This window comes from Podarcis erhardii (assembly GCF_964252035.2).
Source record: "Podarcis erhardii genome assembly, chromosome: 14".
In the NCBI taxonomy this organism is placed as follows: domain Eukaryota; kingdom Metazoa; phylum Chordata; class Lepidosauria; order Squamata; family Lacertidae; genus Podarcis; species Podarcis erhardii.
The window spans coordinates 10,940,033-10,949,222 of NC_138503.1; the positions used below are offsets into that span (position 1 = coordinate 10,940,033).

The following is a 9,190-nucleotide window of genomic DNA, read 5'->3' on the forward strand; positions in this document are numbered from 1 at the left end:
TTGGTGGATGAAGCCTTCAAGGATGTGATAGTGGCATCTCACACTACTGACAGCTCCTCCAATGTCATGAAAAACCAGAGTCTCAAGGAAGAAGGGCATCACTCTGAGAAAGAGGGAAATGATTCCTTACAAGAGACCCATTCCTTGGGGGCTGAGCAATGTCCTCTCACTAAGGATACTAACTGGGGTAGCGTTGTTAGAAGCAGCATTCAAAATTCACAAGACGCCAGACACATTTTGCACCTACAATCGCCAAAATGGAAAGTCTAGCTGCCATTCTGGGGTAAGATGGCACAAAAATCATTCAATATGACTTTTTGGTTCCTGAAATTCAGTCTGATCGCGCAGATAAAATATCACAGATGGAATTCTAAAGGATGTGTTGTTAGTGTGTGAAAACAGGCAAGATCCAAGGATTCCCAGGCATGCACCTCCAGATGGTGAGTACATCAGGTGCCATCCTGGTGCTCAGGCATTTTCACTTGGTTGCAAGTGGCTGAAAGTCAGGCGCAAAATTCACATGGTGAATTCCACACACAGCCTCTAAGGGATAAGAGTGAAAACATTTATGACTATCAAAAACAGGGAAGGGGTAGAACTAGGCATTGAAATTGCAGGGCACATGATAGCAATTCAAAAGGGCCAAGGGGCCATATAGCAAAATTCACACATCAAACACATTTGAAGGCACACAGTCTTCAATAAGTGTTTCTATGCTAATGCTGAAGCCTCTATGTCAAGAGGGTTAAGGTGCCATGCTTGGTCTTAAACCAAAGTATAGATATACTGGCTGGAATGGAAAATAGTGGGACATTATTATCTCTGAATACAAACTATATGAAGAACAGAGGAAATAACACTGGTGGTGGCAGTACTGCATACATCAAAGAGGTCAGAGGAGTCCAGCAAACTAGAAATAGGAAAAGGAGAAGAATCTTCTACAGAAATCACTATGGGCAGTAGTATCAGCCTCTGACAGTAATTCACTATTGGAGTCATACTATCACAATCCAGACCAAAATCCCCAGGGTGACCTTGATATAGATAATGAAATCAGGGATACATCCAAAGGATGCTTTAATGAGTGACTTCTATTACTCTCACAAATATTGGGTAAATATGTGTTTTACTCAGAGATAGGTACCCTAAAAGAATATGCCTAGAAGATTATAAAACTGACCAGAAGGACCATGACTCCCAAGACCTGGTACGAGACATGTCATTGAACACACAAGGAACAGTGACCATAATGCCATCAAATTCAACATATGTAAATTAACAATTCTGAAGGAAGTCTTAAACAGCAAAATTTGACTTCAAAAGGAGAAATTCCCCCCCCCCAAAAAAATGAGGGAAGTGATAAGAAAGTTGAAAGAGAAAAGCAGAAAAGACAAATATATTCAGAATGCTTTGAGTTTTTTGAAAACCACAATAACAGAAGCTCAGTTTGAATATATAGGAAAGGTACCCCCAGGGTTAAAAGGATGCAAAAAGCTTCAGAAAATGGATATCTCATACAAAGGAGAACAAAAAGGAACTCAAATCTTTGGCAAAATAAGTGCCAGCAGGCAATGAGGGAAGTAAAAACAATGGTTTTTGATGAGTACATTGCTAAACGTTAAAAAAAAAAATATGATCAAGAAAATTATGATTGGAAAGTAACATGCTAGAAGCAAAAAAAAACAACAACTGACTAGAGAAGCAGATGGACCTCTGGGCAACAAGGGAGTCAAAGGTGTGCTAAAGGGGGGGGGGACTGCAGAGAAGCAAAATTATTAGCATTTGTCCACAGTGGCAGGTATAAGGCAGACTCCTGTGCCTTAACTAACTTCCTGAGGAAAGGAGTGTGAGAACTGAGGCAAAAAATAGTGATAAGAAATGAAATTATAGGCCTTACTGATGAATTAAAAACCAACAAACTGATAGGTTTAGAGAGTTCTTAACTCAAATATGAAATTGCTGATCTTCTAACAAAAAAATGTAACTTGTCACTAAGATCACCCTCTGTATCTGAGGACTGGAAAGCAGCCAATGTAGTACTGATTTTTAAAAAGGGATCCCAGAAGGAATCCAGGAAATGACCAGCTGGCTTGTTCCAACATCTTTTGGGAAAACTGGTGTAAAACATTATTAAGGGTAGAATTAAGGACTGGAATGACATACTTGCACCAGCTCCTCATCCTGCAACCTAGTCGTTCACTGGACTGCCCTGTGTTTGACCTTGTACTGTTCCTGGACCTTGCCTTTTGCATTGCCCCAAGGATTTTACTTCAGACCACGACCAGAAGAAGCCCACCAATAATTAACATCTCATCCTCCACCCCTGCTGGCCAACACCCCTGCTTTACGCCTTCCATGGGCAGCAGCCTGGATGCCAAGATCAAGATGCAACTCATCTAGGCTGCCAGAACCCTGCTGAGGCACCCTCACTGCCTTTATTGTGGCCCATCCCTCCTGCATGGTAGACTCAGCTGGCTGCCCTACTCGCTCCCCTCAGCAGCCACAGCTGCCTCCTCTGCCACCACATCAGCCAAGGAGCAACTGAGGAAATTGGAGCAGCCGTTGGTGGATGGGTTGTAGCACAGTAAGATTATCCTGAGTGTGGCAGTACTGCTGGACCTCCTGGACAACCTCTACACTGAGTGCAGCCGTAAGCTCACTACTCCAGAGGGACAGGCTCATCTCAGACTTTGTTTCGGAATGGAGCTCCTGATTATTAAGAGCAACAGGGGCAAGTTCCTCATCAACAGTGCATAGGCATGCTACCTAGAGTCAACATCCACATTACCACTTATAAGCCCCCCAAAACCCCAGTCTCCACCATGGCCCACTACCCAAGGACCCCAACCAGTGCAACATCTGGCTGAATTGGCCTAACAACATGTATTATGTATTTCACTGAACTGAACGTATTTCAATGAAATGAACTGAACAGAGTGAAAGATTATGAGTTATGGGGGCATGGAGTGTGTGTGTATAAACTTAACAGTGCTTAGCTTATTTTTGTAGTTTTTGCTATTTTGTTAATGTTGATATTGTTTTATGCTGTATTGATTTGTTTATCATATAATATGACTTTTGCTGTTAAGTGTGTTTAGCTTATTTTTAGTTGTTAAGTGTTTTATAGATTATCATTGTTTTGTTGATGATCTGTTAATTATTTTATATGATTTATGCTATATTTTTAATGTTCTATTATGTTTTGCTATGTTACTGTTATTTATTGTTTTTAAGCCACTTTGAGATTCACTTGAATGAAAATTGGCATAGAAATACAATAAATCAAATCAATCAATTACCGAGAATATAGAAGAATAAGTTCTACTAGGGTAGAATGAGCATGGCTTCCACCAAGGTAAGTCCTGCTTAACAAACATTTTGCAGTTCTTTAAAAATGCCAGCAAGCATATAGATAAAGGTGAATCAGTTGCTTTGTGTGCCTAGAATTTGAAAATTCAACAAAGCACCTCACTAAAGACTCCCAATTAACCTTAGAAGTCATGGCATAAGAGGAGATGTCATCTTATGAATATCTGGTTAAGGAACAGGAAGCAGAGAACAGGAATAAATGGACAGTTCTTACAAGGGAGGGATGTAAAAAAGTAAGCCCTAAGAATTGGCATTGGGTCCTGTTCTTTTGAACTTTTTCATAAATGACCCAGAGTTAGGTGTGATCAATGTGGTAGTCAGGTTTGCCCATAACACCAAATTGTTCAGGATAGTAAAAAACAAGCAAGGATTGAAAGCAGTTTGAAAAAGCATGTGTAAAGTGATGATAATTATATTTTTAAAAAAGGCATCTAAGCAGGGACATGATGAAGATGTAAAAAAAATAAAATGTATGCAGTGGAGACATTTCTATTCCTCTCTTTTAATACCAGAACCCAGGATCAAAGCCATCCAATTGAGCTGAATGTTGGACAGATCAAGAGAGGTACCATATTTTTTCCTCTATAAGACTCTCTTTTTCCCTCCTAAAAAGTAAGGGGGGGGTGTGCATCTTATGGAGCGAATGCAGGCTGCGCAGCTATCCCAGAAGCCAGAACAGCAAGAGGGATTGCTGCTTTCACTGTGCAGCGATCCCTCTTGCTGTTCTGGCTTCTGAGATTCAGAATATTTTTTGTCTTGTTTTCCTCCTCCAAAAATTAGGTGTGTCTTGTGGTCTGGTGCGTCTTATAGAGCGAAAAATACGGTATTTCTCTACACAGCACAATGTTAAGCTATAGAGGTCAGTGCCATAAGATGTATTAACGTCCTCCAACTTGGATTTTAAAATAGATTTGGGACAAATTTTTGCCTTATTAGACTATCAATGGCTACTGGACATGGTGGTGATACTGTCAGAGGAACTATGCTTCTGAACACCAGTTGCTGCGATTCACAAGTGTGCAGAACACTGTTGTACTCAGCTTGTGGACTTCCCATAGGCATCTGGTTGGCCACCATGAGAACAAAATACTAGACTAGATAGGCCTTTGATCTGACATAGCAGGGATCTTCTTACATTCATATTAACACCAAATACCAACTTATGGTAAGACACAACTGGAAGTTAAGCATAAATAAAACTTTTCATCTTTAAGGACAAAGCACCTTTTGTGACCCTTTATAAAGATGTACACGTCTACTATCTGGCACCTCAGCCTCAGTGCTCCGTATATGAGAATATTACATATGTATAGAATCCCCATTACATAAACTTTGGCAGGGAAGCAAAAAGTCACTTTCTATCCTTAAGATTTCTTGTAAAAACTGAAGCAAAGATAAAATGATACTAAAGTCTAGTTGTGTAATAACCACCTGATGGGTGACTATCATTAGTCAAAGCAAGAGATGAAACAAAGCACTCAATTTCCTTTTAAGTAAATATTTTTAGCTGCTATGTCTATTCTTTCACAACTTTCCCTAAAGTTGCTGCCATACTATAACACTGTAAGAGCAGACATTAGCAAAACTCCATAAATATATATGAATTATCAATATGAATTCTCATGATAAAGTAAAAAAAAAACTGCAACATTTTAATCAGACAGCCACAGTAATATACTAAGTTACCCTCCTAAGCATAACTTCATGAAAAAACTACTAGATCTACTGAAACAGAAGGTGATATTCAGCTGATTCATGGAGAAGATACACTGAAATCAGGGAACTTAAATTACTTAAGTCCATCGATCCTGATGAGTCTATTCCAGGTATGACTTAGCTGGATATCAACTAATGCTTTCAAGCTTTTCTAAAGCCAAACAGTTCAAACAATTATATGAATACAAACCTTACTATATATAATTTTCAAAATATCAGCAAATATTTCTCAAACCATGCTCAAATTTGATTTTAAACAGTGAAGTATGACATCGCAAACTATACAGCGAATACAGTGGTGCCTCGCAAGACGAAATTAATCCGTTCCGTGAGGCTCTTCATATAGCGGTTTTTTCGTCTTGCGAAGCAAGCCCATTGACAGCTTAGCGGATTAGCGCTATTAGCGGTTTTTAGCGATCAGCTGTTAAGCGGCTTATCAGCAGATCAGCTGATAAGCGGCTTAACGGCTTAGGAAAAGGGGGGGGAGGGAAAAAACCCCGCAGGAACTCGAAAGACATTTTCGTCTTGCGAAGCAAGCCCATAGGGAAATTCGTTTTGCGAAGCGCCTCCAAAACGGAAAACCCTTTCGTCTAGCGGGTTTTCCGTCTTGCGAGGCGTTCGTCTTGCGGGGCACCACTGTAAAGACTTTTGGCCACATGTAAAGGAGATACAGTTGACAAACTTATCTTTCTTTAGTTTTTTTTTCTATTTTTTAGGTGATGAACAACATTAAATGAAAACCAAACAACTTACACCAGATGCTCTCATGCACTGTGGTGCTTGTTAGTGACATGGTCGCTGTGGTTAGTATACTGCACAGCTGATTAAGTTTCATTTACACATTTTATTATCTTTAGCAGGCATATACAAAAACACTGTATGGTATACAGTTATTAAATTCATATGAAAGGAACAGAGAAACTTCTTTTAGTTGATTGTAGCATCAAATACCTGAACCGTGAACAGTTAGTAATATTAACTGCTTGCTTGTAACTCTGTGCTTATTATACTAATAAGTACACATTTAAAACATATCTACCTTTTCTGATTCCTACAACTTGCCATGTAATTCTATAACCTCACCTTTCATAAATGGAATATAGGTTGTCTTTATTTAAAAATTAACAAAGCTTTTGTCTGAGTTCAGTAGGTTTCGTATCAATTTATAGCTAACATTTTCAATAGTATCTATTAAAGCAGAGCTACTGCAAGGACTGGGGGAGTTATACAGGCAGGTATTTATTTGATTTAAAGGGCTTTCAACAGCTGTGTTGAAAATATAATGAATGAAAATAAGTATGTTTTTTATTTTTGCATCATGATAACTAAATCACATAAAATTTATGTAAAACATACATTCCTAGATACTAGCAGTACATAATTATATGTGGCTCTCTTTAATATTAAATGCAGCCGGTACAGACCTGTTATGTAAGTCTTGGGCAATTTTCCTAATCAACAAAACTGAGACTAGGATCCAAAGCAAAGTGCATCTAATTCTATGTACTCAAAGGGGCTTTCAAGTTGTGTTTCTCAACAACAGTCTCCCACCTCATTGCCAATGTCACATAAGAAAGCCTGGCTGAATTGAGAGAACTGTAGAAAGCAGTTTGTGATACCACATGGTGGCCAGCTGTTTGGATAAAGAAAAGTATAAAAATCTTGCTTAATGTGTGCAAGCCATTCAGCATGACTAGTCATTTTAAGGAGCCTGACAATTTCTAGTTTTTGTACAAATTTTCAACATCTGAGGACAAATAGCAAAATAATTTATTTGGTCTTGTTTCCATAGCATGTTACCATGGAAGGCTTGTACTTCTTTCTGGATTATTTATGGACTTGCATGCTTAATAATGCTAAACATAATCCACCCAAAGTTAATAACTTTTCGATTCTGTTGGTATTGATGGAAGAAAGTCAAATGCTTGTTCAGTAATTCCACAAATTCGAATGGATTTAGAAGAGCTTAACTTTGAAAAGGCTATGGTCCCTTCCTTTAAAAAAAAAAAAATCCACACCATCCTGCAAAGTGATCCTGAGCTACATTTTCACCCTTGCAGGACTCACATGCAAGTTCCTTAGAGTAATACATTCATTCTCCTACACTGCTGTATAACCATTTTTCCTCCTCTAAAAGGGAGCTTTGCTAATTTCATTTCTGCAGAAAATTGATCAAGGGTTTTTTAGGGGGAAAGGGTCAGGAGACATAATACACTATGTACAAGAGCAGTGGAGTGCACAGACTGAAATGTGTGTGTTTGTGTATTAAAAGGGAAGCTTGCTGAAATGGTTGGGGTGGGCTGGGGTAGGGCGGCTTTGAGCCAATTTTCTGTTGATGCTGCTGCCAAACACCCAGTCACTAAAGCCTGCTTTTAAGAAGGCTTAGAAAAAAAGCACAACATGACACAAGAAAGAGTGGGGATTGCATGGCTTGTCATTACTGAAAGAGTAAAACAAACACTGGCTAACCCAGGATATAAACCTTTTCACACTTGATGCTTCATTTTAAAGGATTTTTACATTTAAGCCCAAAAGCTCTATATACAATGCTATCCACACTGCAGAGTCATGTTGAAAATACCCTTGAGGAAAACATACCCACAACAAATTCTGTGCATCCTTTATAGCTTACAGTGATGTTTCAGTCCAACACTGCTTAGCAGTGATGTGACAGAATGTACTGATTTGTCTCCATACTGCAGTGTTCTAACTGCACAGCAAACCCACAGACTAAACTAAGAGTCATAGCTACTTCCAGAAATCCTGCTATTACACTGAAGTATAAGAAAAGGTTGCTTTGTTATCGAGTACACACAGCTGCAAAGAATAAAAGAAAAAAAACTGAAATACAAAAGTTTTCACTGACAAAGTCTTAAGGAAGTGGAGAATTCTGAAATTTAAGAGATGCAGGCAAAAGACCCTCTATATCGTGTAGGAGAGGGAGAAAGTGTTTTTGGTTTTACTTTTATCAGCCAGCCTGGCCAGGAATCTTTTCATCTGGATCACAATGGAGCAGCTGTAGCCCAGATTTCAGCCCCAGACACATGCAATGCAACAGCAACCATCATTTTTTTCCCCCCAACAGTGCCAGAAATACAAGACACTGTAGCAGGGTTCCAAAAATGGATGATCTCATACTACATCCACACCGCAGGGATGGGGGTGGGTAGCGAAGCAGAAGGCTCCATGACCTTGCAAGCAGTTTCCAAAGGGGGAAAAAAAGGTAATATCTAGAAGGGGGGCTGGGGGAGGAATCTTTTTAATACATTTCGTGAGAAACACGCAGAGGAACCCGGGAGCCCCTGACGGTGGACAGAACCAGCAAAGCCGGAAGGCAGAGGGAGAAGGAAGGCTACCGGTGCCCTGGAATGAATGAACATCCCGCAGCTCCCTCCCACCCCGCTTAGGATGCAAGGGACTAGAAACCTGCCCAGCCACCCGCTCCGTCAGGATTAGAATCAGGATTAGGATTAGGACTAGGTTGCCCCCCCCTCCCCCGTTCCTCCCAACCATTTCCTCTCTTCCCGCCCGTCAGGCTACGAAGGAAGCAGGAGGCATCGGGGCGGCAGAGGCGGCCGCAGGTGCCGACCGGAGACCGTGAGGAGAAAGGAAGCCCGGCTGCGAAGGGCTCCGTCCGCGGTGCCGCGTCGCCCCCCGCCGCCTCATAACCGGCTGCACTGAGAGGAGCAGAAGGAAGGAAGGAAGAGCCGCCAAGCCGGCAGGATTGGGTGCCCGGGGACTCCGGGGAATGAGAGGAAGGCGCCTCACCTGTGGGTCGGGCGGGGCCGCCGCATCCCTCCGCTTATCGTGCCCCCTCACGGGCTGCGAGAGGCGGGGAGGGGAAGACGACGACGACGACGACCGCCAGCACCGCCGCGCCGCAGTCTCCGCCTCCTCCTCTTGCTGCTGCTGCTGCCGCCTCGCGTCCGCGCTCCTCAGCCTCCCTTCCCTCGCCCCCACCCTCCGCCGCTCTGTGAGGGAGACGCCGCTTCGCCTCGCTCCTCTGCCCCCCGCCCCCTCCCTCGCGCGCGCGCACACACACACACACACAGAAACACACGAAGGCACGCGCAAAGCCCTCCTCTCCAATCACGCCTCGTCTTCC

At 41.7% G+C, this 9,190-nt stretch overlaps 1 protein-coding gene across 10 annotated transcripts in view; it reads right to left on the minus strand.

Moving 5' to 3' along the window:
* MYO9A (myosin IXA) overlaps positions 1 to 9,086 on the minus strand; it is a 181,598-nt gene extending 172,512 nt beyond the window's left edge. For 6 of the 10 annotated variants that reach the window (XM_081838610.1, XM_081838611.1, XM_081838612.1 and 3 more), the window contains exon 1: positions 8,854 to 9,082. The gene's annotated coding sequence lies outside the window, so the exon portion shown is untranslated. Of the gene's footprint in view, positions 1 to 6,636; positions 6,719 to 8,853 lie in introns of all 10 variants that reach the window. The other 4 variants (XM_081838606.1, XM_081838614.1, XM_081838607.1 and 1 more) reach the window with 3 other exon arrangements.
* Between the last annotated feature and the right edge of the window lie 104 nt (positions 9,087 to 9,190).